General features: G+C 42.2%; 1 protein-coding gene across 3 annotated transcripts in view; it reads left to right on the top strand.

The window, feature by feature from the left end:
• Positions 1 to 27,405, top strand: part of LOC119653643 (sphingomyelin phosphodiesterase) — a 94,830-nt gene that overhangs the window by 27,132 nt on the left and 40,293 nt on the right. For all 3 annotated transcript variants that reach the window (XM_038058455.1, XM_038058454.1, XM_038058456.1), the window contains exon 2: positions 12,089 to 12,134. The gene's annotated coding sequence lies outside the window, so the exon portion shown is untranslated. The remainder of the gene's footprint in view (positions 1 to 12,088; positions 12,135 to 27,405) is intronic.

Genomic DNA, 27,405 nt, shown 5'->3' with positions numbered 1-27,405 from the left:
GGAAGATAGTGTATATAATCGACACCGGAATGAAAACCGGTTCCCAATGGTCGATTATTGAAAGATTCATGTGGAAAAATGCGAAACGACAAGAGTGTTTTTATTTATATCTATGACATCACTTGTTAATAGCTTAGAAGGCAAAAGAAAAATAGGAGTCATACGCTCTGCGGCTTCTGATAAAAACTGTGAGAAGGCTACACATCCACATAGTGCCATCGAGAGGAATTTATCAGCTCAAAAGCAGACTGGTATCCCCCAAGGAACGCAAATTAAAACATAAGTCCACTGAGATATATTATGAGATATATCCCACTGGACTTATGAGAAGTGCTACAAAGAACAATCTAGAAGACTGGTGTCGGTACGCTGGGGAAAGCAGAGAGAAGCGGAAACAGCCAGGAGAAAGAATAAGAACAGCACAACGCTGAAATCAATGATAGCGCAGCACATGATTGAAGAGAGACATACACATCACATAAGACAAAATAGAAGTCATCAAGGAGGAAGTTGGACGAACAAGAGAGCTTGGCGATCCTAAGGGAGCCAGAAGGGAAAAGATTGATATCATTTGGTGGCACGAATACTTTCATTTTCATTTGTTGCAAAACCAATCCATTTTGCCTCCGCCAGCACTTGAAGGTAAAGCAGTCCATAAAGACCATCTTCCACAGCAGGAGTCCTATCCGAAACCTCGAGTAACACCAACTGTCATAATTTACTCTTTCGGCCAGCCGAGTGGTAACGTTCTCAATATCTAGCGTCACCACCGCCCAACACTTATCAATGACCAATGCATTCCAAGACATATTGACGGCCAGTGCTATCGTATTAACCTTAGGATGAACTCGCCGAAATTCACAGATCATATGCTAACTTGAAGAACGCGAGCAACCAGCTTTAATTCTCCCGCTCAAACATCTTTGTTATACTATCAAAAAGGCAAATGGGCCGATATAAAAGAAAAACGTCGGGTGACTTTTGAAACTTCAGTAGCAAAACCCACCTCTGCCGCTTCCACTGGGCAATAAATACTTCCACTATATCCGAGTCTGATGTGCTTATAAACAACTCAGACTTATTCTTGATAACCTACTTGAAAAGTTTGTTTGAAATTTAATTCAATACGGAATACGGACCCTCCTTCTTTCAAAAAATAAGGAGAACTCTGTTAGATTCTCCTCGGTAACCTCAGAGATCGAGACGACTTCCAGTTATAATTATTTGGAACAGGAACCGCGAGTATGTCATTTGGAACGACTTTTCCCCACGTGTCGTGTTCATTACAACCTTGTAAATGGCACCTCTTTCCTAAATATTAGTCTCAAGGCGCAGTTTCCTGCAGCAATCTTGTATGACTACTTTGGAGATACTGCCTTTAGCTCCCGATTTTGCAGTTTCTCTCTTGCCCTCGCTCGCCGATTGTGATCTAATTTTACTGATTTTCTAACTGCACCAGCAATTTGGGTTTCTGCTGTGATGCAAATGAGGTCGAAGGATTATAGCGTCACAAGCAATACAGCAGGCGTATCAAAACTGTTTCGTGTCTCTGTTGGGGTTCATCAAGGAAGCGCCCTCTCACCACTCCTCTTTGTTCTTGTTATGGACACCCTCACATGGGACATCCAACGCGCAGCGCCCTGAACACTGCTTTATACAAAAATGATCTCGAAGAACAGGGTCTGAGATTGACTCTAAATAAAACTGAGAACTGAGCGATATAAATATTTTGGGTCAATGCTATCAGCCAATGGAGAACTGCGTTATGTAATTGCTTCACGCATTAACTCAATCTGGATGAAGTGGCGTTCCACAACTGTTTTTTGAGATCAACTTATCAACGAAAGTCTCAAATCTAAAATTTACCACAATGCCGTCCGTCCTATCGCTGTCTATGGTTCTAAGGGTCGGTCGACTAAAAAAGACAATGAACGGCGTCTTGCGGTAATGGAAACAAAGATGCTGCGATGGACTAGTGGCGTGCCACGTTTTGATCACATCCGAAATGAGGATATCCGCGATCGATATGGAGTTGCGCTGATCGTGGAAAAATGGCAAGAGGGGCGTTTTCAATGTTATCGTCACTTTCCAAGATTGGTCTGACCATCGAAGTCGACAATAAGCGACCAAACGACCGGCTGAAACAACGGTGGCTTGATACGCTGTATAGGGATTTAAAAGCCTCGCGATTGCATTCAGGTCAGGCATTTGATAGAGTTGAATGGCGAAACCGATCACGATGAGACCGAGCTGAACGGGACAAAGGCTGAAGAAAAAGAAGAAGAAATACAGCTAACTGTCAATTTACATCAGTGTCCTGTTCGAGTAGTGAACACCTCATAGCCTGTCAGGAATGTCTCCTCTTAAAAAGTCCCGGTAGATCAACCAGCCATTCTAGTTCTTTTTACTTTCTCCGTTTCCGATGTCGAGAAAAATTATGTTATAGTCGCTATGGGTTGATGGCTCACTCACCAGACACGACGATTGTTAAGCGATAATCTGTTTTAAGTTTCTTCTTTAATTTTTTCGACGATATTCCTTAATCAGCTCCATCACCACAGTAAGAAGCCGAATTTGAAACGAAACAGATCTTTGTCCTCTTTTGATTGCCAAAAGTCCAATTCGAAAAGTTCGTTTTTAACCAGAACATGAATGAGACTCTCAGATCAATGGTCCAAAAAATGCTGAGCCTTTCAGACTTAAAGTTTTTCCTAGTTATTCAAACTATAAAACATTATCCCTCTAAGTCTGGGTACAAACCCGTCTTAGAAGATTTTTATGCAGCTTTTTTTCACCGATATTAGGATTCTCATTGTTCGAAAATTATCTTTTAAACAAATATTAATGGATAGATTAGGATATCTAGAAGGTTTAAAGCTGGCAGCTGGAATTTGCGAGCTACTTACTTGCTCCTAGAAACTTGTAAAAGTTCCTCAGTAGTTTTCTCACACCGTCGTGTAATAGAGCTCACAAACCGACATTTCTTATGGGCCTTTAGAAAGGAATTTATTTTTCTATTCTGAGCGTTTAACAAATCAAAAATGTAAGAGTTAACCGCTATGTGGGAATGTCGGATACAGGTCCTCTTTCCGACACTTTCTCCCGATTTCCTTGGAACCCATTGCAATTAATAGGGCTACCTTCATTAATAATGGCCGGAGGATGTCAAGATAGAGTGGGGACCCTAAAGCTGGAACATTTCTGAGTTCTAAGGGAGTTGAAAAGGCAGCCTCGCTTTTTGGGTTTGTTTTCTGGACTTGCTATCGTATAGGCAATTGCCTTTCAAAAGCCTCTGGGTTAGCAAGCCTTTGCGATTATCCGCCGGAAGGTATTGGCGTCCGTGCTTCTGAGAAATGCCCCTACCAACCTGCGTGTTAAATGACAATCGTTTAATAAAATTAATCTGGAAAGTTGTGTATTCTTCCTTGACGGGGTTGAGACAGCTTTTCGCCATCAGTGAGTTTCATCTGTTGAGTTCGTGAAATGTAAAATTTTAGGAGATTAGAGGCTTCACAGTTCCGATATTTTTGTATTATTGTTGATTAAACAGATTCGGGAAGAAAGTACCCGAAAGGGATACATCGCTTGGCCACGAAGATGCACGAGGATTCGGCCATCCTTTAGACTGAACATACAAAGCAGGAGTTCCCAAAAACTCAATTAACTAACAGAGGACGACGTAATATTCAAATCTCTTTCGGATTCTTATTTGATGAATGCGGCTTTCACTAAGTCTAAACAGAGTTCATTCCTGAAAAATATCCTGGACGAAGTACGCCTACCAGCGATGAAAAGACCCCCAGCTGGTGTTTCATTTCCGTGGCCTCCATTAACACTTTTGACATGTTCCACACCACGTCTTCTAAGCACACTATTCTCTGACAAGATACATTTATGGGATCTAAAGTTTAACAGATAGAAGAGTTCACTGTCCATTCATAGCTTCCTTTTCAGTATGGAGCCATATGGCGATATGGCGATCCTACTGGCTGCTACAGGTAGTATCGGTATTCCAATGGGGAAGTTAACTGGCTAAGTCTGCGGACGCTCTCCGAAATCAATTTCACAACCGGCTGTCGGACATCGATTTTTGGGAGCGAATTCATAGTCGGACCTAATAAGAACGCGACTACTTGGCCAGTAATCCAGTCATTAAAACCGAAAATCAGGTGCGACCTCCAATGTGCATTCAGAGTTATATGGTCAGGTAGCTATATAGATAGGTTAACAAATCCAAAAACCGGCAGGACCGCTTAGCTGCTCGTAGGTTCGCTGGGACGGTCGTTCCAACACATCAGTTATTAAACCTAGACTCAAATAGGACACCGTCAAGAAGGTATTACCGAAACTTGGTGGAACTGTGGGGAAGCCCGATACCAATGTCAGAACTGTTAGGATGCATCGTTTCTACTCCTTAGCCCACAATGTTCGGGCTGTGCCCTGTCGAAAACGGAGAGAGGGGAGACAACCATCCAGAGACGTGGGTTAGAGAACCCAGTCATGTTCTAAACCATGACCACCCCATATACAACTTGAGATAATTTGCAAGGCATTGATGAGCGGACTAGTCAATATCCTTCTCTATCACAGTCGCTGAACATGCAACTTCACCACGAAAACGTTTTGTAGCTTTTTTTTTAACTGACCCTCTTTTTGGCGTACAAAGGTAGGAGTGAAACTCTTTCTACTTCCAAACATCTTTCTTTTTTGGTATTTTGTACCAACTTGCCTTCTAGGCAATGAAAAAGTAAATGAAGAAACACCTAATAGAAACAATAAAACAGCACAACGAAATGATATTCAAAATAAACAGGACTTTGGTTTAAAGCAAACAATCAACTCTGCGTGCCCTACCTACTATACTTTTTCAAAACTGCAATATGTATGCACCAAGAAACGCATTCCGGTAAATGTTATTGCCAAATGCAAACCCAAGAAGATAAGACCCTTCCTCTGCCCATCCAATGCACGCCCACCTATTGTTCAGAAACCGTTCGCAAAGTAGGAACCGAATTAATTTCGAAACGTATCTATTGTATCAGGCATTTTACTATTTTCAATAAGCTTCAATGAGCTGTGTGCCAACAAGTGGAACTTCCCAACAAACATTTCAGCAACTCAAATGAACATTCAGACATGCTCAAAATCACGCCAAATGAGCGGAACACAACATGAATACAAATCACAACAAAGTGCCCAAAAGTTGGCTTAGACCAATTTCGAAAGAGGTCAACATGCATTGTTGTCACTTCCCATACGAATGCTGGAAATCCCGCGGTCATTTGTCCAACATTATTATATAAAGGTTTACCGCAGATGCAGCCAAACCTGCATTTCCTACTGACCGTGGAATTCCTTTCCTTAGAAGTTTATTTTCTTTCTGCTTTTTCTGCTTTTTACGAGCACATTTGCTGCATTGCTTACATGGTCACAAGATGGTACGAGTGGGTAAACACTTTTCCACTCTTCAACTTTCTCCGTCATATTTGCCACCCAATTGCTCGTCCGCTGACTTAGCGAATATTCAAGAAACTTGTAATGTTGGCGAAACTTGAATAATATTGCCGGGGGCTTGCCCAGGCCCACTATGCTCACGCATTTTGGAGTAGATAGTTTGCTTTGAGAAATCTATACCCGTCATAAGTACGGTTGGAATTCACAAATTATTGGTGGTAAAGTGAGGAGTCAATGGGGCAATGCTGGGGAATCTCGATCCCGCATTTTCCAATTATGGTCTGATCTACATAACTTTCTAGTTCTAGGTAGATGTTGCTGACTTTAAATAAAACCAGAGCAATGCGAATGCCGATATGTATCTTTCGGAGCTCCCAGAAGCATAAACACTATTCTACAAAAACTAGTTTCTTATTCTAATTAGATACATCACTCAAGATTTAAATTAGATGATTCACTTTTATTCTAAAATTTAACAAAGCGACATTCACTCTCAGAATACAAATATGTTTGCAGAAACGTTTCATGGCTTTAAATGTTGTATGGGCTTGACATTTCGAAGTTGAAACAAAAGATCTTTGCGCATGCACATTCTATAATATTTTATCGACACACCAGTTGTAGGTTTTTATCTAAAAAGGTATCGAAAACCTTTTCTATTAACGACTTCTGTATTGGCTGGAAGTATTGAATGTAATTTATCAAGAAATAAATCTTAAATTTTAAAATATTTGTGTAGCGTTTGCGAGATGTTGGCGACAACCTCTGCAATTAAAAGAACCGCAGATGAAATCACTGGGCAGAAACACCGATATAGGTGAAACGAATCATCACTATGAGTGTCAAGAAGATTAGAAGGTCCTCTCGGACACCACCTTGAGGGTACCCTATAGTATGATATTGCCCTGTGCACTACCGCTACTGGTAGAGTGTCCAAACCATAGCTATAGATTTGTACTCTCCAAATGGTAAAATGCCATTGGGATGCAACTTGGCCGAAGCGCAAATAGTGAACGTCTCACCAAGTTTATGTGACCCCCATTAAAAGTGCGGAACTCATGTTTTTTCCTTCAGTGAACAGCCTCCACTTACAGCGCAGTCAGCCAAAAAGAAAAGTACAGCAACCCCCATATTTGGAGAAACTGGAAACCCAAAAACAGCCGGTTAATGGCATTTTTGCCTAAACCTTCCATTAGCTTCGAAAGGGATTACCATTTGATGGTTGCTCACGTTCGCTTGCTTGTTACGTCCTCCCCTTTTCGCAGGGTTGGAAAGCCTCTAAGTTCAATATCGACCGCTTGTATGATCCAGTTGTCGCTCGACAGTAGTAGCAACCTGCCTGAGAATATCGATGAGTATTGGACTGCCATTAAAAATATTCTTTTCTCAGGTGCTAAGCAGATCGACGGACACGTCGCGAAGGCGCGTCATAAGATCTGGCTGACTGCGGAATCCTGGAAGCGGATCGATGAACGGAAGAAGTTGCAGGTTCTATTGACCACTGCAAGTGATGGTGGGCGCAACCCGCTCGAACTGCGCTACAGTACAAAATCCCAAAAAGTTCCATATATTGTCCGCCACGACAAAACGCTGGTCAGGGAAGCGAAAGATTCCGCAAAACGCAATGATTTCAGAAGTATATATCACCTCACGAAAGAGCTTGCATGTGCTAGCAATTCCTTCAATGTTCCTGTGAAGGCCGTTAACGGTTCACTTCTCATCCAAAATGAGGAACAATTGAAGATGTGGAAACAACACTTCATTCTTAGCCGTATCACATCTGACGAGGTTCCTACTCTTCCCAATGAAACTAGCAGTCACCCTAACATGCGGATACGGGCTGTTCCTTCAAGGAGAAAAAAAAGCATTTCACTCATCAATGTCTTGCAGCAGAGTTATTTACTGTTGCACCTGCAGTTACTGCAGATCTGCTGTTTCCACTCCTATGGAAATCTTTGGGAATCCGAGACTTTTCCCAGAGAGTGGAAGAAGGGGATGATCGCTAAGATTCAAAAGAAGCTCACCCGTTTTGAGTGTGACAATTGGAGGGGTATCTGCGTGCTCACTGGCGTTTCAATAATAATAGCTCAAATATCCTGGCACGCATAAAAGATCGACAAAGGACAAGCTGCTCTCCGGTTTTCGCTACGATCCTCTACCATTGACCAGCACCCTATAGATCATTTTCGACTAGTACACGGAATTTAGATCTTCCCTTTACCTGCTCTTCATCGATTTCGAGAAAGCTTTCGATAGCGTGAACAGGAAGTGTATCTGACATGATCTACTCAGGAAGGGCATTCCGGAGAAACTTATAGCTATTGTCAGGGCGACACATAATGACGTACAATGTTACATGCGAGCCAATTACAGTTCGGCTGAAGATAAACACCAACAAAACCAAAGTTCTTAATCTGACAGGTCATCGCACTCTCCCTAACTGCATTAATGAAAACAGCATGGAAGGCGTTGATTAATTTGTATATGTAGGAAGCGTGGTTTCTGCTGCCAGCGGTGCCGAACTAAATGTTGCGTGACGCATTAACACGCTAGATCTGTTTTCGCTATGTTGTCTAAAATCTGGAAATACAGTTATCTCAACATGTATTTCGAGTGAGACTGTTCTGTGCTAGGGTTCTTTCTGTATTGCTATATAAGAGTAGCACATGGCAAGTGATCTCCACTGTCACTTAAAAGCTCCAAACCTTCTAGATTTGCCTTAGTAAGAAACTCCAGATATCCCGGTTTTGTGCCCAAGTACACTAATTCGATATTCCTAAAAGCTGTCTGGCGTCCTAGCCTTCGTCATCGGTCCATCTCAGGCAGAGCCTGTCTCGTCTTTTTTCTACCATAAATGTTTCGCTTATAGACTTTCCGGATTGAATCACCCTTACCTGCAGGAATTAAATCACCCACCCATCGCAACATATTTAGCTACATTTTATCCACAACCAAACATTCGAGGTATCGCTCATAGATTTCGTCGTTATGTTGGCTACAGAATCGTCCATCCTCATGCAGGAGACCAAAAATTCTTCGGAGGATTCTTCTCTCGAACGCGGCCAAGTGGTCACAACTTTTCTTGCTAAGAACCTAAGACTCCGAGAAATGTATGGCAAGCTCATTGTCTTGTACAGTAAGAGCTTTGACCTTATGGTAATATGTTTCAAGTGGAGCAGTTTTTCTAAGCCGAAATAGGTTCTGTTACCTGCCAACAACCATGTGCGCATTCATCGTCGTAGCTCTTATCTATTGCGATTTTCGACCCTAGAGAGGAGATATTATCAACAGTCTCATAGTTATAGTTTCCCATCTTTATTGTTCTTATTCGACTAGTGCGATTTGATATTATCACTTCTTTATTCTTTGATGCTGACGTTGCCACCATGTACTACGTCTTGCCTTCGTTAATATGAAGCCCAAGATTTTGCGCCATCCGCTCGATCTGGATGAAAGCAGTTTTTACATTTCGGGCTGTTCTTCCCATAATGTCAATATTATTGCTGGCCTCATACTATTACAAAAGAAGAAATTAGTCGGCGCACACACTTAGAGCCCGTCTGCATTGTGATCGGCAGGCTCAAGTGGCAGTGGATAGGACATACATCAAGGAGGGGAATCGACTATCCCAGGATGGCCGACGGATGGGCCACACCAGAGGCACTTGGCGTAGAACAGTAGAGAAGAAGTGTAGGGATCTCGGAAAATCGTGGGCGGAGCTGAAGCTCACTTAAGGTAACCGAAAACGTTGGCACATAGGTGTGGCTGACGCGCTATACTCCACCAAGGGGTAATGGCAACGATACGAGTATATAAATTCCATAAAACTAAAAGGGAAAGCACAACAGAAGGAAACTTCAGGCATAAATGAGGGAGTACTATAAACTGAATCTTGCCTCCCATAAGCTGCCTTTCCCCTCTACCAGGAATAGTTCAAGAAAAAAAAGTGGTGACGTGGACGCAGCTGGTCTAATACTGGAATATTGAAGAGGGCAACGGACATTGTGAACCTCGGAAGGCTCCCAGTCAACGGCAAATGAATACTCTACGAAAGAAGGCGAACCTCATTTAAATCAGGGCATAGGTGCTTCTGCTTCACCAGGTATGACAATATCGATAGACACCGGTCCCAAGGAAAACGCAATTCTCCGGAGGCAAATCGAAGCAAACTCACGCCCAGAAAGTGGCTTCCCTTCAGACAAATCAGTGGCAGATCAGATTCTCTCGCTGCGACAAGCGATGGAAAAACTGCTGGAATATGATTATCAATTGCACCATCTTTTCATCGATTTCAAAGCCACATATGGTCTATAGCTAGAGTAAAACTGTATCCCGACGAAGTTAATAATACTGACTAGGCTAACCCTGACCGATGTGCAAAACTAGATCACTCTCGAGACCATTCGCAATTAATAATGGTCTCTGGCAAGGGATATAAATCCCTGGAAAAATGCCTACAGATTTGTGAAGGAAAAATTTGAAGGTCAGCCAACTCGCAAATTACACATCTCGCTCTCTTACAAAAGACTAGTTTGAGTTTTATTTGAAAACGCCAAGCGAGGCAATCGTTTCCAAAGACCTTTGAATGTAGTGAGTAATACGAATTACGACGAAAACGGTATATAGGTTGAGGATTTCGAGAATTTCGAGAAAAGGAGGATAATTCGGGAGCACTAGCTTAAGGGGGAATTAGACGTGCAAATGGTGCTGAGGATTTGCATCAAACTGGGAGATAACAAAAAAGAGGCTTTGAAATAGGTACCAAACAAAACCGTTATTATTAAGTTAAGGCTGAACATATTTCTGAAGCAATTTGCTAGTGGTAGTTGGACGCATCAGACGGGATGCTAATCACGAAGCGTTGTAACGAAACGACACAATCGACAATCAAAGACCTGGAAGTAATAATAGATGCTAGACTGAACTTCAAGCAACATTAGCTGTTACAAAGCTGTTGCTAGCATCAATCTTTCCAATGTCAGCTTAACAAGAGTGGTATCAAATTTTAGAGGCACACAATGTATCCGCAGGTTGCTTACCTCTAGGGGGGTGTCCTAAAAATGGGCGCGGTTTACATAAGGTCCGCCTTAAAGAGCGCACCCACTGGGACAGACAGAACACATCACGACAGTTTTGCTAATGCCTACTGTAAGCAACACCACACTACCGCCCACTGGGAACAACGCAACACGACAGAATATTTCCTAACGTATTTGCAACGTAAACATATTGAAAACACTATTATAACCTTATGTTTTGCGGAGGAAAATGCTTCCGGTCGCCTCAGGGGATAAATATCTGCATCACACAAATGACTGTTTCCTGTTCTTTTCTCTGCAACAGACAAATGTCTGCGTCTGTCCTACACAGGCTCAGACATCAAAAACAGAAAAATTTCTGTGTGTGTCAGACAAATATCTGCTTTAGCCAAATGTCTCCTTCAGGCTGTCTGTTTCTGTCTCGGACAAATGTCAGGGTGTAGCTCTGACATCAGATCTGTGATCTGATGCAGGCTCAGACATTTGTCTGACTGATGCGTGAGGAAGACCCAGACACAGGTTTTGTCAGACGTTGTCTGACGCAGACATTGTCTGACGTAGACATTTGTCTGTTTGATGTCCTTTGCTGCCTTAGGCATTTGTCCGAAAAATGTCTGACTGATATATAAGACAGACACAGACATTTGTCTGCCGCAGAAAAATATTTCGTCTGACATAGGCATTTGTCTGTCCGAAACATGCACAGTCATTTGTCCGTCTGTTGTCTGGGGCAAACTGAGGCATTTTCCCATGCCAAACATAAATTAATAATAGTGCTTTCAATACGTTACGTTCAATACGTTCAATACAATTACCTTGCAAATGCACTAGGCAATATTTTGTCATGTCGTGTTGCTCACAGTGGACGTTAGCAAAACTGTAGTGTCGTGTCGTCAGTCGTATGCCGGTGATTTTAATGCATGGATCCTGGAATGGGGAAGCAACAAGAAAAACCCCAAAGTTGATTAGACGTTTCGGGCCAACGTTGTTACCTTCACTGCCGAGTTGCATGACCTGGCACATTAACGAGGACTTCACCCACAGCGATCACCAGGCGGTTATTTTCAAACTAAGTAGAGAGCCATGATAGCCAAATAACATACCCAAAGCCGAGAGGAACATCAGGCTGGCCCAAAAAAGGAGTAGATGAGCAGACCTTCATAGAAGTGTGGCTGGACTACTTAATAAGGCTGGTGACCACACGAAAAAAGCTGTACATGTCACCTGCCTGACAGTAATGCATCGTCGCGCAATGCCATTCTTATTGGGGATTTTTTCATCGAGCCATCTGATTCGGCTCCCTTCCAGTCAAAGAAACTTTACAGGAAACGCATTTTAATCAAAGTTGGCCCTGATAAACATACCAAATGCCAGGAACTCTTTGATGGTATATGACACGAAATAGCTAAAAGAAATGTCAGCTAGAATATGTCACTATGAACGAATAATGATGAGACTTAAATATGCATAACTGCTTTATGCCGTTTGGAGATCTCAAACAGACACGAATATGTCTACAGCAATATTTTCATAAACTAACTTAAGAAAGGAATTAAATGAATCACTACAATTGCAAATTCTATTTTCCGTTTCAGATATATTTAACCAATCGATCTTTTTGCCAAAATTCTCCCATTCAAGGTAAGTTGGCTCAAGCCAAGGAAAACAATTCTCAGAACCGCAGCAAAGTTTTGATTTATTTCCACTAAATTCTACTATTTTCGTCAATAAGTGAAAGTAAAAGAAGTAAAAGTGCAGAAAGAAAACTTCCTTTGTGGTTCAACCGTTTATAGCTCAGTAAATCTTTACGTGACTACTTATTTTAATTTTTTCCGCGTAGTCACAATTTGGGTGCCCTACTTGAACTCTGCTTGCTATTTGCGGATTTCAGCCCCACCTTAGTACAACGTTGTTCGCACTTCACAGCATCTCGCGTTTAGCAGCTATTTTGGACCTTATCAATATTCATCTCTGGTACTATCTAATTTACACCTGTAAACAACAGATATACCAACAGATGGTCGCAATCTGAAGAACGCTGAAAAAGCCTTTGTTGTGTCAATGGAAAGTGAAAAACGTGTTTGGTTTCGATTCACTCTCTTTGGGGGGCATCTTCAGTTGTACGAACGGGACGGCGCCAAAGGGTGCTGGAATGGGAGCGACTACCACTTCTCACATGTTCACAGTAGTCGTTATTATTTATTGGTTGTTATTATCATTACACCTATCTGCTCTGCAGTTCCATCGAACGATTTCACCGGGCTCCAATCATATTGAAATCGAACTTGTGCTGGAAGTAACACTTTCATGGCCGCACATTTTTCAAACGCGGCACGTCAACTAATTCACTCAAGCAGAACATAGGCTGGGCTGGAAGTTGATTGCGAGTCGCAAATTAAACAAATTGAATTTCAATGAAAGTTTATTAACCGCTTTTTAATGTAAATGAACGTTATCTTTTCAGTTCCATCAGTGACTTGGCGCAACTATCGTGCATACACTTTATAAGCAGTAGTTGATTGCCACACTGTAATATGTTTCCAGTTATCCTATCATTTATGTAATTCCGCGCTATTATAGGCTCGTTTACGTTGCTTCGCTTTTATATAATAATTTCCGTACTTTCTTCCATGTTTTAATTCTTCTTAGGATACTTGTAGTATCTCTCTCAGGTGAATAGAAAATGCCTACGACATAAGCTAAACATTTTGACCGGAAATACATGTAAGAAAGCACGAAACCACTGCCCAACACGGTTGAGGGTCACTCAACAACATGAAAGGGGTTCTTCGCCCTTGGCTGCTTTGGCGGTTAAGCCGGCAACTACCAGGGGCAGAAGACCTAGGCATCGTTTAGTCAAACCACCTAAACGAAATTATCACCCCGCCTATTATCGGCTCACGGGTTTGGAACAGAATCCAGCAGAGTACAGACACAGACTCCACGACGCGGTCAGAACCCGATTTCCTAAACTATGATATATTCCGGAGCAGAACGTCATCAACCAATACCGGGTGATAGCGAAAAATAATCGGGTTGCCTTTCCAACCCGGCAACAAATTTCTACGAAGTTTCACTTGAATTCGATATAGAGTCATTCACAACCATACTAAGCATCTCGAATACTCCATCTGTAATGCGCTTTTTGAACCCAATAGTGAGGAGAAACTTAGTAACTTTGAATGTTGACCCAATTTATAACCAGGCCTTAACCGCATTCCCGGTCGCGTTCGCGGAACAACAGACGCTAAGCCAAAGATCTCAAAATTAAGGTTTTATTTCGGCAGCTAATAACAGCATTGCTGCCGTTGGTAGAATTTTGACTGAACGTTTTGCTAACGAGATTATTACGATAGAGAGTCACAGCCTGGTCGACATTGCAGCTTCCAGGGTTATTCATCTCAATAATCAACAGCTTGGCGCAAATAACAAACTTTACTGTTCTGGGTGTTTCGGCTCAACAAAAGAGTCGAAAAGAAACTGCTGGCTGATGCAAGCACTTCTTGGAAATCCATCAGCATCCATCCATCCATCATTGAAAACTACTACCTCTCCAATCGCATCCGTAGATACCAAAAGAGCTTTCAGCGGAGGACATACAACACCTTGCCCTACCAAAACCAAATTTTATAGAAATCTCAGCAACTATGTTTGGGAAAGTAACTTCGATCTGGATCAGGCAGAAGACTTCTGGGGAAGTGTTTACAGCCAACCCAGACGTTGCAGTTTAGAAGCAGCGTGCCTTCCACATCTTATGTGTTCATGCGAGGCCCTCCCCGAAATGACCATCCCTGATATAGCTGAAGTCGACATTGAACGAGCCTTTGAAAAGGCAGGAAATTAGAAGCCCCCGGGGGTTGATAAGATTCACAACTTCTGGCTAAGAGCACTCACATTGTATTGGTAAATCCTGCCAATCAGGTGATAGTGAAATTTCGATTCGATATTAGTTCCACAAATTTCCATCAAGGAGATAACTTTTCTCATCCCTAAGGAACAGGGTATCTCTTGACCTTCAAAATATCGGCTAATTACTTGTCTCCATACCATCTACAAAGTTCTAGCTTCAGTTCTCATCTCAAAACATCTTTTTGTTTACAAATTGCTAGCTAAATAGCAAAAAGGATGCGCAAAGGCTCGCGAAACTGCAAAGAAAAACTTGTTATCAGTACGATTGTTGTAAAGTAGGCGTTCTCCGCAGGTCATATAAAGAATTCGTCGCCAGGTATTGACATCAAAGCATCCAACAAATGATTGACTTCTTCGCTCCCAACCAAAAAATAAAAACGGCATATTCTTCACGACTGCTTAATTGCCAACTCCAGAAAGACCCGATCTAGTTCTGCGAGCGTGCTTCATAATCATAGCCCTGCCGTTAGACCGGAACACTGTTGAAAAACAGAAAGAAAAATCTCAACTACGGTTTCTTGGTGAACAATATGAACCAGACATGGAAATGACACACCCATTGCCACTCCCGCCTTCAAATCACAACGCAAGGTGACAGGCCTTTGCGCCGGCCAAATTCTTGGTTTGTAAAAGTATCAGACCATCTGCTACTCCCTTGATCTGTTTCTGTTGTGATAAATGCATTTCCAGATTTTAGAAAGGCAACCAAAGCAGATTCAACGTTGCTAGTGCTTCGGGCAACATCCAGTTCGGCGTCACTGTCGGCAAAAACCACGTTTCCTAGAGATACATATTGATAGACGTCATCGGTGCTCTGCCCATTAATGCAGATTGGAAGAATGTGATGCCTCCTCATACTGAGAACCTTGATTTTGTTGGTGTTTATCTTCAGTCCAACTTTACTTGCTTTTTTTCTTTCCAAATCCAGAACCAGTTGGCCCGGTGTGAGAGCAAAAAGATATCATCAGCGTAGTCGACGGGTTTGAGAAAAGATATCATTACCATTGAATTTATCCGCGTCCTCCGAATAAGGCAGCATAAAGAACGTTACCGATAACAAGAAGAAATAATATCCTGGACAGAATGGAGCCCTGGCGGACTCCGCTTTGGACCTTCGAGATTTTACCTCGGTAAAGCAGCTGACATTTTACGCCATCGTATGTCACCCTGGTGGTAGCTATTAGCTTCAATTCTAATTCACGCTGACAAAACCGAGTCGAAATCAATGTCGAGCAGGTAAAGCGAAACGAAATGGTCCGCAGAATATGTATGTAGTCAACACAATGATGTATTCCAGGATTATTTTAGCGACTATCTTCGCGACAGCACTTCTTGCACTTCTTTGGAAAATCAACGATTATCCTCTTCTTCCACTCTCTGGGAATGGTCTCGGATTTCAGTACGAGTGGAATGAATGAACTGCAGGCGCAGCGATAAATAACTCTATGGGGCGACCGTCAGTTCCAGTGGCTTTACTGCGTTTGAGTGCATTAATGGCTCCGTATCCGCCTGTTATAGTGACTGATCATTTCATCCACAACAAGAGAAATCTAACCGGATGTGATACGGTTAAGAGCCGCGATGACCACCTCTCTAGTTACTCGTCATCGTGGACTAGAAGTCGATGGTTAATGTCCTTCATAGGACATCGAAAAATTTTCGACCATATGCAAGCTCTTTCGTAATGCAGGATGCACTTTTGAAATCATTGCATCCCGCCACATCGTCTACTTCCTTGACTAACGCAGTAGCAAATTCTTTTTTGTCACCGCTCGTACTAAGCTGAACCTCTTGGGATTTCGCTCGATATCGGAGTTCAAGCGCTTCACTAACACTCGCAGCAGACAATAGAGCCTTCAACACCTTCTATTCATTATTCTCAGGCAGATTACTCAGTATATCTGCCATCCAATCAGGAAGATAGCTTTCCCACTGTCGAACGACCGCTGGATCATACAAACGGCCAATATTGAACTGAGGGGGTCGCAGGTATTGTCAGAGCCCACCTTAACATTCAGATCACCCATAAAGATGACATTGTTACCTTTAGAAAGCTTCCCCTGAACTGCGTGGGATGGTTCTTAGAATGCATCCGTTGGTGTATAGCACCATTCAATTATGGTCCTCCTTAATCTGAACCAGAATCTTGACACCCAGGTTAGGAGAGCGCTCCTTGCGGTTTTCGTCTACTGCTAATCGTCTGTTATGACAAACAAGGCGGAGTTTGAGTGTATTCTTAAGCTCCAACTTACAGGGCACAGATAGTAGATAGATACCATATAACATATTATATGTTTTGAGCATAGGAAAGCATAAAAAATTCCAACATTCGTGATTAGCATGAAGTAAGAAGTACTAAACATAACGGAGGGGGATAGCCTTATGAATGAGCTAGTGAGGAACTGGAGAGTTTCGAAAGGACTCTCCATGCTCCATCACAGAATTGAAGGCAACTTTGAAATAGAGAGAATATGGAGGAATTCCAGGAAACCAAGAAGCAGCAAAATCATCATTGACGCATATGTGGCCTGCTGTTCGGATGAGGCAATCACTTCACCAAAGAACGTATCCTGATGGAACAGCCTGTCTAAGTGACTGTTGTTGGACAAACGCCCTAAAACTCTTCAACAAGCCATAATGGTATGGTTCTCGGTGTGGACCGAGCACTGGACAAAGTACAAAAAAAGCAGTGACGAAGTAAAGCAACGCAATCAGCGAAACAAAGCGAAATAACTCCAGAAAATGTTGTGAAGAGATTGAATAATCCACGGAAGCATTCACACCACGCAAGGCTCTAGCCAAGGACAGAGAAATTTCCTCTGTCTGTCTATTTAGCGAGCATGCACAGAGCTGAATTAACCTACTTGTGAAAATTTATTTTCCAGGGTCCTATTCAACTAGGGAAAACGGGAACATTTTGCCTGATACCCATTAACAAACAGAGGAACGAAAAACGAAAACGGTAGAATAGCTGAGTAGGTGCACCCGAAAGCTATCATAAATCAAGATAGGAACTTTTAAACAACTGATACCTTTCGGAAACCTAGCACTACTCCGAAGAAGCCTAGAAATTATTCTTGCCTACTGCTTCAGGAGGAAGCCTGGTGTCAATATAACCTTGAGACATATACCAATGGCATGGAAGCCATAAAAAGTGTTCAATTCAGACCACGCCAACATGCTTACTAGGCAGCACGATTGGCCGAAACTTCCCCCGCAGCTGACAAATATATCACACAATCTAATAGAGACGAACAAATAGCACTGTATGCGTTGTTGGATATGGAAGGTGTAGAAATACAAAATGATATCTCCTTTCTGGATAACTAAAACGTTAGGAAACAGACAAGTAGAAATATCAATAGGTACTAATTTTATCGTCATGAACACAACGTGCGCAGAGAGAAAATGTGTCATTTAACCAGTTTGACTGGAGTTCCATCGACTCCGGGCGACTTATGATTCTTAAGCCGATAGATTGCACGGACTGTCTCCTCCATGGTTGGGGGTGGCAGCACTTGTCCGTCGTCTTCGGTTGGTAGTGCCTTCAACTCGCCGATGTTCTGCACAGCCCATGTTCATTCGGACAGAAATCAGATTTCGCTCTTTATGTCGCAGAATAAGCATCGAGGTGAATAAGGCTCAGCGATAGTTTCGCAGTTTCTAGGCTCCATCCTGGGTAGCAATCCAATGTTTTCGTCCTGCAACCTATACAACCCTCTGAACGCCGATTGAGAACTTCTAGCAACTATTGCAAGAATAGAGTTCTGAGTATCAAACCAATCAAGACAGCATAAATGTTAAACAGGAAACAGTGGTTAATTATCTGGGAATTACACTAGACTGCAGAAGATACATTTGGGAAATATACATATGTGTAAAATCTGCAAAAGCTTTAAAGATTTTCAGTGACATAGCAGCAACAAAATGTGTTTGTGTCCCGAAAATTCCATGTTGGATATATACTACCTATGAGGCGATAGTTGTATGGATAGCTGAGTGGTTAGAGCGCAAGGCTGTCGTACGGAAGGTGGCGGTTCAAATCTCGCTAGTGGCAGTGGAATTTGTATCGTGATGTGACGTCGAAAGTTTTGAGATAATTGCATTTCCAGGCTTTAGACAGGGCAGCAACAACGGCTCTAGCGCTATTGATGCGTCAAGCAACATCCAGTTCGATACCACCAACGGCAGATCCTAGATATACAAATTAGTGGACGCATTCCATGCTCTACCCATTAGTGCAGATAGAGAGAGTGCGATGACCCGTCAGACTGAGAACTATCTATCTTTTCAAATCAGGAGCCAAGGTCCATGACGCGGTGAGAAAACAAACAGATGTCATCAGCGTAGTCGAGGTGTTTGAGGAAAGACGTCATTGTCCGTTGAATACTTCCACGTTCTCCGAACAAGATGCAACCCTGGCGGATTCCGCTTTACATCTGAAATTAATCGACATTTTACCTCGGTGCAGCACGCGACATTTGATGCTAGCATATGTGTCTCTGATAATAGCTATTAGTTTCCCTGGAATGCCCCACTGCGCAGAGCACTCTGGATACACTCCCTATCCTCGCTATCGAAAACTTTTTCGAAATCGGTGAATAACAGGCGCAGCGGGGTTTAATGTGTGCCTTTTATTATCAACCGGATACGGAGTTCGGCAGCCACTTGCTTCCTTGTCCAGGAGAATGAGCTCAGAAAAGCTCTTAATCTAAATATATGCTAAATTTTTGTATACTAATTGTCGTAATTACTAAACCTTTATTGCGACGAACGCCATCTGTTGGCACAAACGGATTGCACGACATCTTTCATCGGTTCTGGACGCCCGTTCCTCCGGTGGTCCTATCCCTCAAAGCGCCTTCGAGCCTGACCACTTCAAGAGTCAAGAAATGTGCGGATCACCCACATCTGTATTCAAAAGATACCCCGCATAGGGGTCCGATTTGTTATGTTTGACGTGTTTGAACACCGTAATCTAATCCATTTTGTGGTCTTGTACCAGGAAGTGTTGTTCGACTGCAGAATTGATGTGATTTTTCTGACCTGTTTTACTAGCTCAGTTTCGTTTGAATATCATATGTAGGTACAGGACGATCGTTGACATCCTGTGGTTGCCGCTTTTTTCCAGAAACACCCTATATTTTTTTTTCTTCTTCAGCCATTGTCTCGTTCAGAAGCCGAGTTGGTTCATCATGAACCGTTGCACCATATTGTTCTCGCAAAAACCTGATCTGGATGCATTCACGAGGCTTTGGTTGTGCTTTCTTACTAGTCAGATGATATCCTACCTTCTTCAGTAACGCGATTGAAAAACTTACTGAGAGTATTGAGTTCCAACTCTTCACAGATGCGATGTCGTCAGGTCCTGTTGATTTCCCCGATTGCACCCGTTTTATTGCCTTATCAACTTCGGCTACCCTCGCATGAAGGTCCTCAGAGTTTAATGTGAGTACCTGCCATGTACGCATAATCCCACCGTCCTCTTGGACACGGATTGATTTAGAGACCACAGTCAGAGCCCCGCTGTGTCTGACGCAACTGTACCAGTTTATACTGAGTGCAAGCTCAGCATTGATTGGGTGAATGGAGGCTTATCTAACACCTCTATCGCAACTAAAGGGCACAATGCCCGAGTTGTACAGTGCAGCTCCACGCCTGAGCCTATAATGAGCTCTGCCCATGATATAGGCGCCGCCATAACCGCCCACAAGGGGTTCAACCACAATTAGCCAAGCCGAAAAAGTGCGCCGACAGGTGGAATTGTTTCAAATAACGGCAATGTTGTGGCAGTGAAGGATGGGCAAAATATTCCAATGAAATATTCCCGCAATCCCACAACTTCTCTCGCGTGCCGAATTTTCTGTTTATCGTGAAGGTGTTTGCAATGGACCGCTCAGGTAATGGTTCGCTATCAAATCGTTTGACTTATTTAATAACATCACGGAAACCCCAAAAGATGGCAATGTCAACACCATATTAAGTGCGTGGGCTACCAACATACGAGTAGAGAAGTTTATCGCAGTTATTATCCTGTTCACGTTCTATGTAGTAGGACTTTTGCACTACAACATCGAGCTTTTTGTGGAGCACAAATATCAATTTTTCGAAGGGCTCTTGCCAGTTTTTTCGTCTCTATTTAACGTGCAGACACGTATTTGTTTCGCTCGGACTAATTTACTTATGTCCTGATGCAGTCCATGCGTCAAGAGCCGTTGCTCTTTTCTCGATAAGACTGGGACCCCCTCGACTGAGGTCAGCACCCTAGCATTTCCCCGAGGCTTTGAATTCAACACTATCATTTTTAAGATTTTATTTAATACAAAACCTTATTAAAATCGGTTTACTGTCTGTCTGTCCGTCACACGCATTTTTCTCAGAAACTGTCGCAGCGATTGACACCACATTTGGTGAAAAGGTGGGAACTGTGAACACTAACACATACAGTGGATTACATATTTTTCCGTTGAATTTAAAGGGTGGTCCCCATACATGCAAAAGGGGGTGTACATTTTTTTCACCACGATATCTGTTCAAATGAAGGTAATAATAGTATATTACTATAATTTTTAATAATTGCTGCAAAATGCCCCTTTAATTCATCTTAGCAGTGATGTAGGCTATAACAAATAGCATAATCCTATCAAGTTTGGTGGAAATCGCACTATTATTAACATTACGTTATTACGTCAAAGTTGTCGCTTCTGCGCAAATTCTAGACTATGTATGTCAATATCACCTGAAAGTGGATGCTCCTACATATTATATGCATATATTATGTGCTACGACTAATGCGAAAAATGAACACTCAAATGTCTTTATATAAGAAATACCCAAAACCTTTCGTACCTGGAGCGTCCAGCTTCCGGTTTCCCGACATGCATTTTCTTGGTCGACTTGTCGTGAGACCCGCCACCAAGGGCAAGCAAGATTTAGCATAACGGAGTAAGTCCAAATATACTATTTTGTTCTGCTGATGGTAGCACAAAGTTGCCTCAAACCCTCCTCCCTTATCTGCGCTTAAGAGCACTATTTCTGAGTCATAATATTATGCTTAGGTATCGTCAGTTTTATGATCACTTCATGCCTAGCAGATAACACTAACGCAATTGGCGTATTCTTATAGTAAAAGGTATAATAAAGAAGAATTTCTAATTAGATACCGTAGTGAACATGATGTAGATATGAACAAAGCATGCATAAAGAAAACTAAATAAGAGAACTAAAGTGATATAACACTATCAGACAATCCAGTGGCCTCATAACATCTTTACAAAGCATCTGACTCCCACAAGGCTTGAGATGTTTACATAAATATTTATATTTGGCACTGAAAAATCTTTGAATTAAAGTAAAAATTGAATCTACGGTGAAAATATATTTCCGCAAACTATCCGCATAGCCATTGTTTGATACTCGTACGCATCCGGCATCCAGAACGGCCTCAAAACTTAATTCTCCATAAGATTTTATTCGGAACTACGAAAGATATTCCATAATAGATTACAAGCCAAATAATCTAACAACCATGCTGACCTCGTATTTTCAGCGTCTTCCAACCAAGCACCAGTTAAATTTTCTTCAGATTAACTCCTCCGGTTTCAAAGAGCTAGTGAGGATTCAACGCTTCCCACATTGAACCCAGTGGGCTGAAAGTAAAACGACCATCTAAGGTAATCTGATTAATTCTCAAATCTTTCAACGAAATGGAACTGAATCGCTTCGATTCTGTGAAATTTATATGACTCACTAGTCGAACTGCATATGCTAATTTATGCAGACAGATGTGAACAATGAAATGGCGGAAGCAAAGGTGTCTGGTTGACATTCAGACATTCTAGAAAATAAGTTCTGCTTGTTTAGGTTTTTCTAAATTTGAGAGTTTGTGCATTTCATGCGAGAAATAATTATGAATAATTTATTAATGCACATAGATCAAAAACATATGCAAATAGATGCGAAGGGAAGTTTCTGTTCCACTCCTAAATTCTGATCATAAGTAAAGGTTTTGCTGAAGACTAATTTTGCCAGTTTTGTGAGCCATTTATCCTTCAATTCGGAGAGAAAGTTGTCTTATTCGTTCTTAAGTCCCTTTGAAAAGTATAAATTCAGCGGGCGTCCAGACCCGAGTCTTCAATTGGCTCATTTGAAGTCGTTCTTGCAACGAAGCCTCACCGGGGACTTGTTGATGCTATGAGAATCAGGAAGGCCAATATCGGGGGATGGGTTGCGCTTCATGACTCGTACCCCGTTCCTCTTAACTGCAGCGTAGGTGTTAGGTAGACCTCCCATCCACTGATACGAATGCTGAGTCCGTATTCAGTATGAAAAATTACCGCTGTGCTACTCACGGCAAAACTCTCCTTGTGGTTCCCGATTGAATCTAAAGAGGACCGAAGGTCACTGACTACAGGATAGGTTCTCATATTAAATCAATTAATTTCCTAAGTGTTCTTTGCCACATTTTTCCTAGACTACCACACTCCACAAAGGGATGCGTCTCCTAGCACCATGACGCCAGCTCGATATTGATAACACACAACTACAACTCTACTTCTGAGAAACCTTCCCTATCGGCCCACATACCAAAAGTAACGCGAACAAACTCAATAATTCCAACAGATTCGCCCCTCCCTACGAGTGAATGGAACAAATTTTGCTTTCCTGAAGCTCGAAGATTATTTAGTGAATGGTTCACAACAATACCGTCTCCTATATAGAATTAAAATACTAATATGTTTTATATTGGAAGGGAAGTTTCATCTTCCATGGTAGAGTATCCATATATTCTTGAAGGCGATGCATGGGACTAGTGTTAGGAACACCGCCAGTCTATAAGACAGCGTCTTTAATATACTGAAGTAAGCTCTCAAAGGCTACTTTTGTGATCGTTTGTCAGTATGTCGGAAGTGGAAATGGGAACAGATGCTAGTCTAATACCAGAATAACAGTACCGAATTTATCCAAACCATTTACCTTCGTTTATTCTAATGAAATAGTAAGGAAGTTACCAGTCAATATTAGTTAAAGATACAGTAGCGAGCAAGGCGTGGAGACATTAACAGTTTCCCTTTCTGAGGCTAAAAGCTTAATAATGTGCAATCTTGTGATCTGCCACTGACACCCTTTTCTACCATTGACAGCGGTTGATCTTCGCCTGCTACTCTAACAGGGAAGTATTGTGGGATGACTTTACTCGAAACGAAATTACAAGAAAGAGGTGCTGCTAAAGTGTTCGAGTTTGCATAGGTGACATGACTATTATATTGTTGTTTCCATGAGTAACATGAGAAGCCGTTTACAGTGACAGGGTAGGCGCGATCAACTTGTCGTTGGTAGTACCCTCACTGCTCAAGTACTGTTCCAAGGAAGCGTGCAGAAGAAAACTTTTTTAGGGCACTTGGTGCTGAGGGTAAATGGGTCATTGTTGGAGCGGTACCGGTGGTTGCTGAATATGCAATATTCCCAGAACGGTTACGGCGCACGTCATGAAGCAAGTGCTTTAAGCCTAGCCGGCAGTCATTTTGAATTGGCCGCTTTGGGGTATCTTTTAAGACAGTACCATAGTGATCGTGAACGTCTCTAACACATAATTGGTCATCACTGTGTCAGATGATCCGATTATGAAATCGGGCCTGTTGGTATATGGGTGTGAAGAAGTGAAGAACTTGTTTCAATGCTGAGCCAGGCTTGTGGCAAGTAGGGGGAAGTCGAAACTCTTCATAAACATGGAGAGCGATGCAGCTGGTTGATGTTGCAGATGCTTTTATCCTTCAAGGGGGTACGGAACGTTTTATCCTGCTGTGTTACTTAAGAACAGTGGTGTAGCAAAACACAGGTTGTAGAAACTTCAAAAAGTCAGGCTATATTTTAAAACAGAGGCGTTTCAAACAGTGTAAAAGGCATGCCGTATAGGCTAACCTATCTGGGGCTCTAACGTTAATAATTGCATGTTGATGAAGGGTATTGCCTTCGGGCACTTGGTAAACTTATCTGCGATAGTGAGGCAGTCTGGCAATGCGAAAAAGTGCGTCAATGACCACGTTGTCTTCTCTCTTTACAAAAACCAGCGTAATATTAAATCGTCTACGCGAAATATTGTCTTGCGATCTGTATAGGCAGTAAATGCGCTACTCTCAAGGGTATTTCGTCTTTTGGTGTCGAAAGATTTCCTGGCATTGGTCTTCATATTCCTCAAAAATTTTCTTTTCCGAGAGCCGTGGTGATAACTGAATTCGAAACATCACTGGCACATCGAGCCAAAGGGACTTCAACGAGGTTTCATTAGAACGAACTTCTGTGCTGGCAGAACCATTGCGTTTGTAATGTATCGACAGTAATAATTCAGCAGTACTATACAATTGTGTAGGGAGGATTGTCTGCGGACGAGGAAGGCTCACGACGGATGAAGCAGCGGTGGAGATAAAGTACCAAAGACCTATGTTGCCAATTCCTTTTATGGAATATCTCATGTAGCCGATCAAATAATGAAGATATCATTTGCGGCCCTTGGAAGCGACAATGATATCGCCCAGCTGAGGTTCAAAATAAAGAGGAGGTTTTGACCCATAGTCCGTTTGAACTAAGAAATTAAAAAGCTATTATCAATACCATTTTTGGGCATGGCATGGCATATCCTCCTCTGCGATTGGCGTTTGAGGGAAAACGTTTTCCTGACTACTTTGAGCCGATCCTCTCGACCATTATTAATCCAGTGTTGTACAAGGTGACACAAAAACCACTCATCAAACCTGTAGATGTCATTGTGCGGTTGCTTGACCATTGTCATTTTTTTCATAGATTTGACTTTGGTATCCTCTTACGAAGTCCACCAAACTCTGAATCAGCGCAATTTATGCCAATGACGAACCGTTTAATCAATTGTAATGATACTCTCTGGTCTTATGGAAACTAAAACCGTACCAATTTGGATTTGAGAGATTACCGTTTAGCTCGCTAGTTGACTTTCCTAAATCTAAACGAATGGCTCGATCTGGAAGCTAAATATTCAGGGTGATGGTATCATAGTAGAATTGCGGTGCCTGTGGCAAGATATGCCCACCATTAATAAGGAAGTCGGATATTCATGGTTGGATGCTAGTAGACTAAACTTGTGTTGAACTTCTGCATAAATCTGTGGAATTGCTCAGCGAACTGACAAAGTTTTGCAAGAATTTGACGGAACGTACAATCGCATAATTGAGGGAGTTGGAATCATGTCTTTTCTTGAAACTGGAATCAGGTTGGTCTGGAATGGAATGGGGCCGTTTTCCGACCTTCTTTGCAGCTATAAATTTGGAGAAACTGCAGTAGTTTACTTAGTTTGCTCACTTACGCCTTTTGTACTTACTTGTTCATGATATGCCCTTAGCGGTTTAAAGTACAGTTGATAGCCTTATTCTAGACGAGCTGTTGCATTTCAAATGAGCCTTTAAACATAACTAGCAACAGGTTCAGTTTAGGATCTTTGTTTCATTTAAGTTATTACAAAGCATTTCACGGATTTTGCACTCCATACGCATTGGTCTTTCATCCTCATCGTCCTGCCCAGAGTAAAGTTGTAACTCTTAGCTTGCCATTAGGGTTTACTACTTCGTCTTAGGTGGCTGCTGTGACTACGACAACTTCACACACTTCCGTGGGTGCGATGTTCCCACATTGTTACACTCGTTTTAGCTAGTTCCAGCAAAAGCAGTTTTGATAGTTACCTCTCAAATTATTCCTCAAATTCCTCAAATTAGTTAATACTTCTTCTTCCTTTGTTCTTGAATGGTTTCAACATTTGTCTTGAATTACCTCGATCCAGTGACCGCGGGTTCCAATTTCTTACACTTGATAGAATTTCACCCACGCCGTCGATCGAGTTTTCCGATCTTTCCCTGTACTTGATGCGTCACTCCTCTCCCGCTTAAATAGTTCCCAAAATTATAGGACCATCCTTCCAAAAGCATCCAGTATTCTTATTGTTGTTTCAGTTAAGTTCCACACTTCGCTGTTATTTTATACACAAGCACAGGCCTGATAATAATGAGGACAACTGGCTAGAAAATTTTATCCGTCAAGCGAATTCCAGTTCGGTGCCATGCTCGGCAAAAATCATGCTTGTTAGATATAGAATTTGGTCGACCGACGCCTTCGTTGCTCTGCGCTTTAATGCAGATAGGGAGACTGCGGTCTGGGTCACTTGAAACCCAACTGACCTTATGGCAAGCTATGCGCTCTAATAATGTGCCCCAATGACGAGTCGGTCAAGGCTGCCGAAATCCACAAACAACCATTGTCTGTGTATTATGTGTTTCCCCATGATATGCCCTAGTAAGGTATTGTAGGGGCCCGTTTTGGCATTCAGGTCACCCATCACAATCACAATGTTCTTCATTATATCCTAAGTCTCCCTTGGCTCATAGCACTGCATAATTGTGATGTTTCTGAACCTGGACCGGAATCTTGCAGTCAGAAACCGACTTCCAGGTGAAGAGAGCGCACCTTGCGATAGCTGCTAGAAATAACCCGACTTCGGATTCGCATTTGCTACCGCTTTGCTTTTCTGAGTACAAAAGCACATTGCCATAAGTGCGTCAAACGGGAGAGGAGTACCTTCCGGAGTCCCACCTTTGCTTCAATCGGGCGCAGAATATCCAAATTTTATCGTTGGAATTATCGTTCGAGTTGAAGAAAGCTAGCATTCTGGGAGCCCTCGTTAAATTTGTCGAGGAACGTGCGCACATTTGAGAAAAAAAATCATAATCCGCTTTCGATAGTCAAAGGTCGTAGCGGTGAGGTCAGTCCTTATCCGAGGCGTGTTTGACGTTTCGCCAGCAGCAAAGTTTGAAAATTTTCTACTTGCTACACCACCAATTTTTAAGGTTTTGTGTTTTGTTACACTGTTACACAAATCGGTTTACTGTGTGTCTGTCTGTCCGTCTGTCTGTCCGTCACACGCATTTTTCTTGGAGACGGTTATAGCGATCGAGACCAAATTTGGTAGAAAGGTGGGGACTGT

The sequence above is a fragment of the Hermetia illucens genome, chromosome 4 (genome assembly GCF_905115235.1).
Source record: "Hermetia illucens chromosome 4, iHerIll2.2.curated.20191125, whole genome shotgun sequence".
Classification (NCBI taxonomy): domain Eukaryota; kingdom Metazoa; phylum Arthropoda; class Insecta; order Diptera; family Stratiomyidae; genus Hermetia; species Hermetia illucens.
The sequence above is the reverse complement of the archived record's forward strand: the minus strand, read 5'-3'. Positions and strand labels throughout refer to the sequence as shown.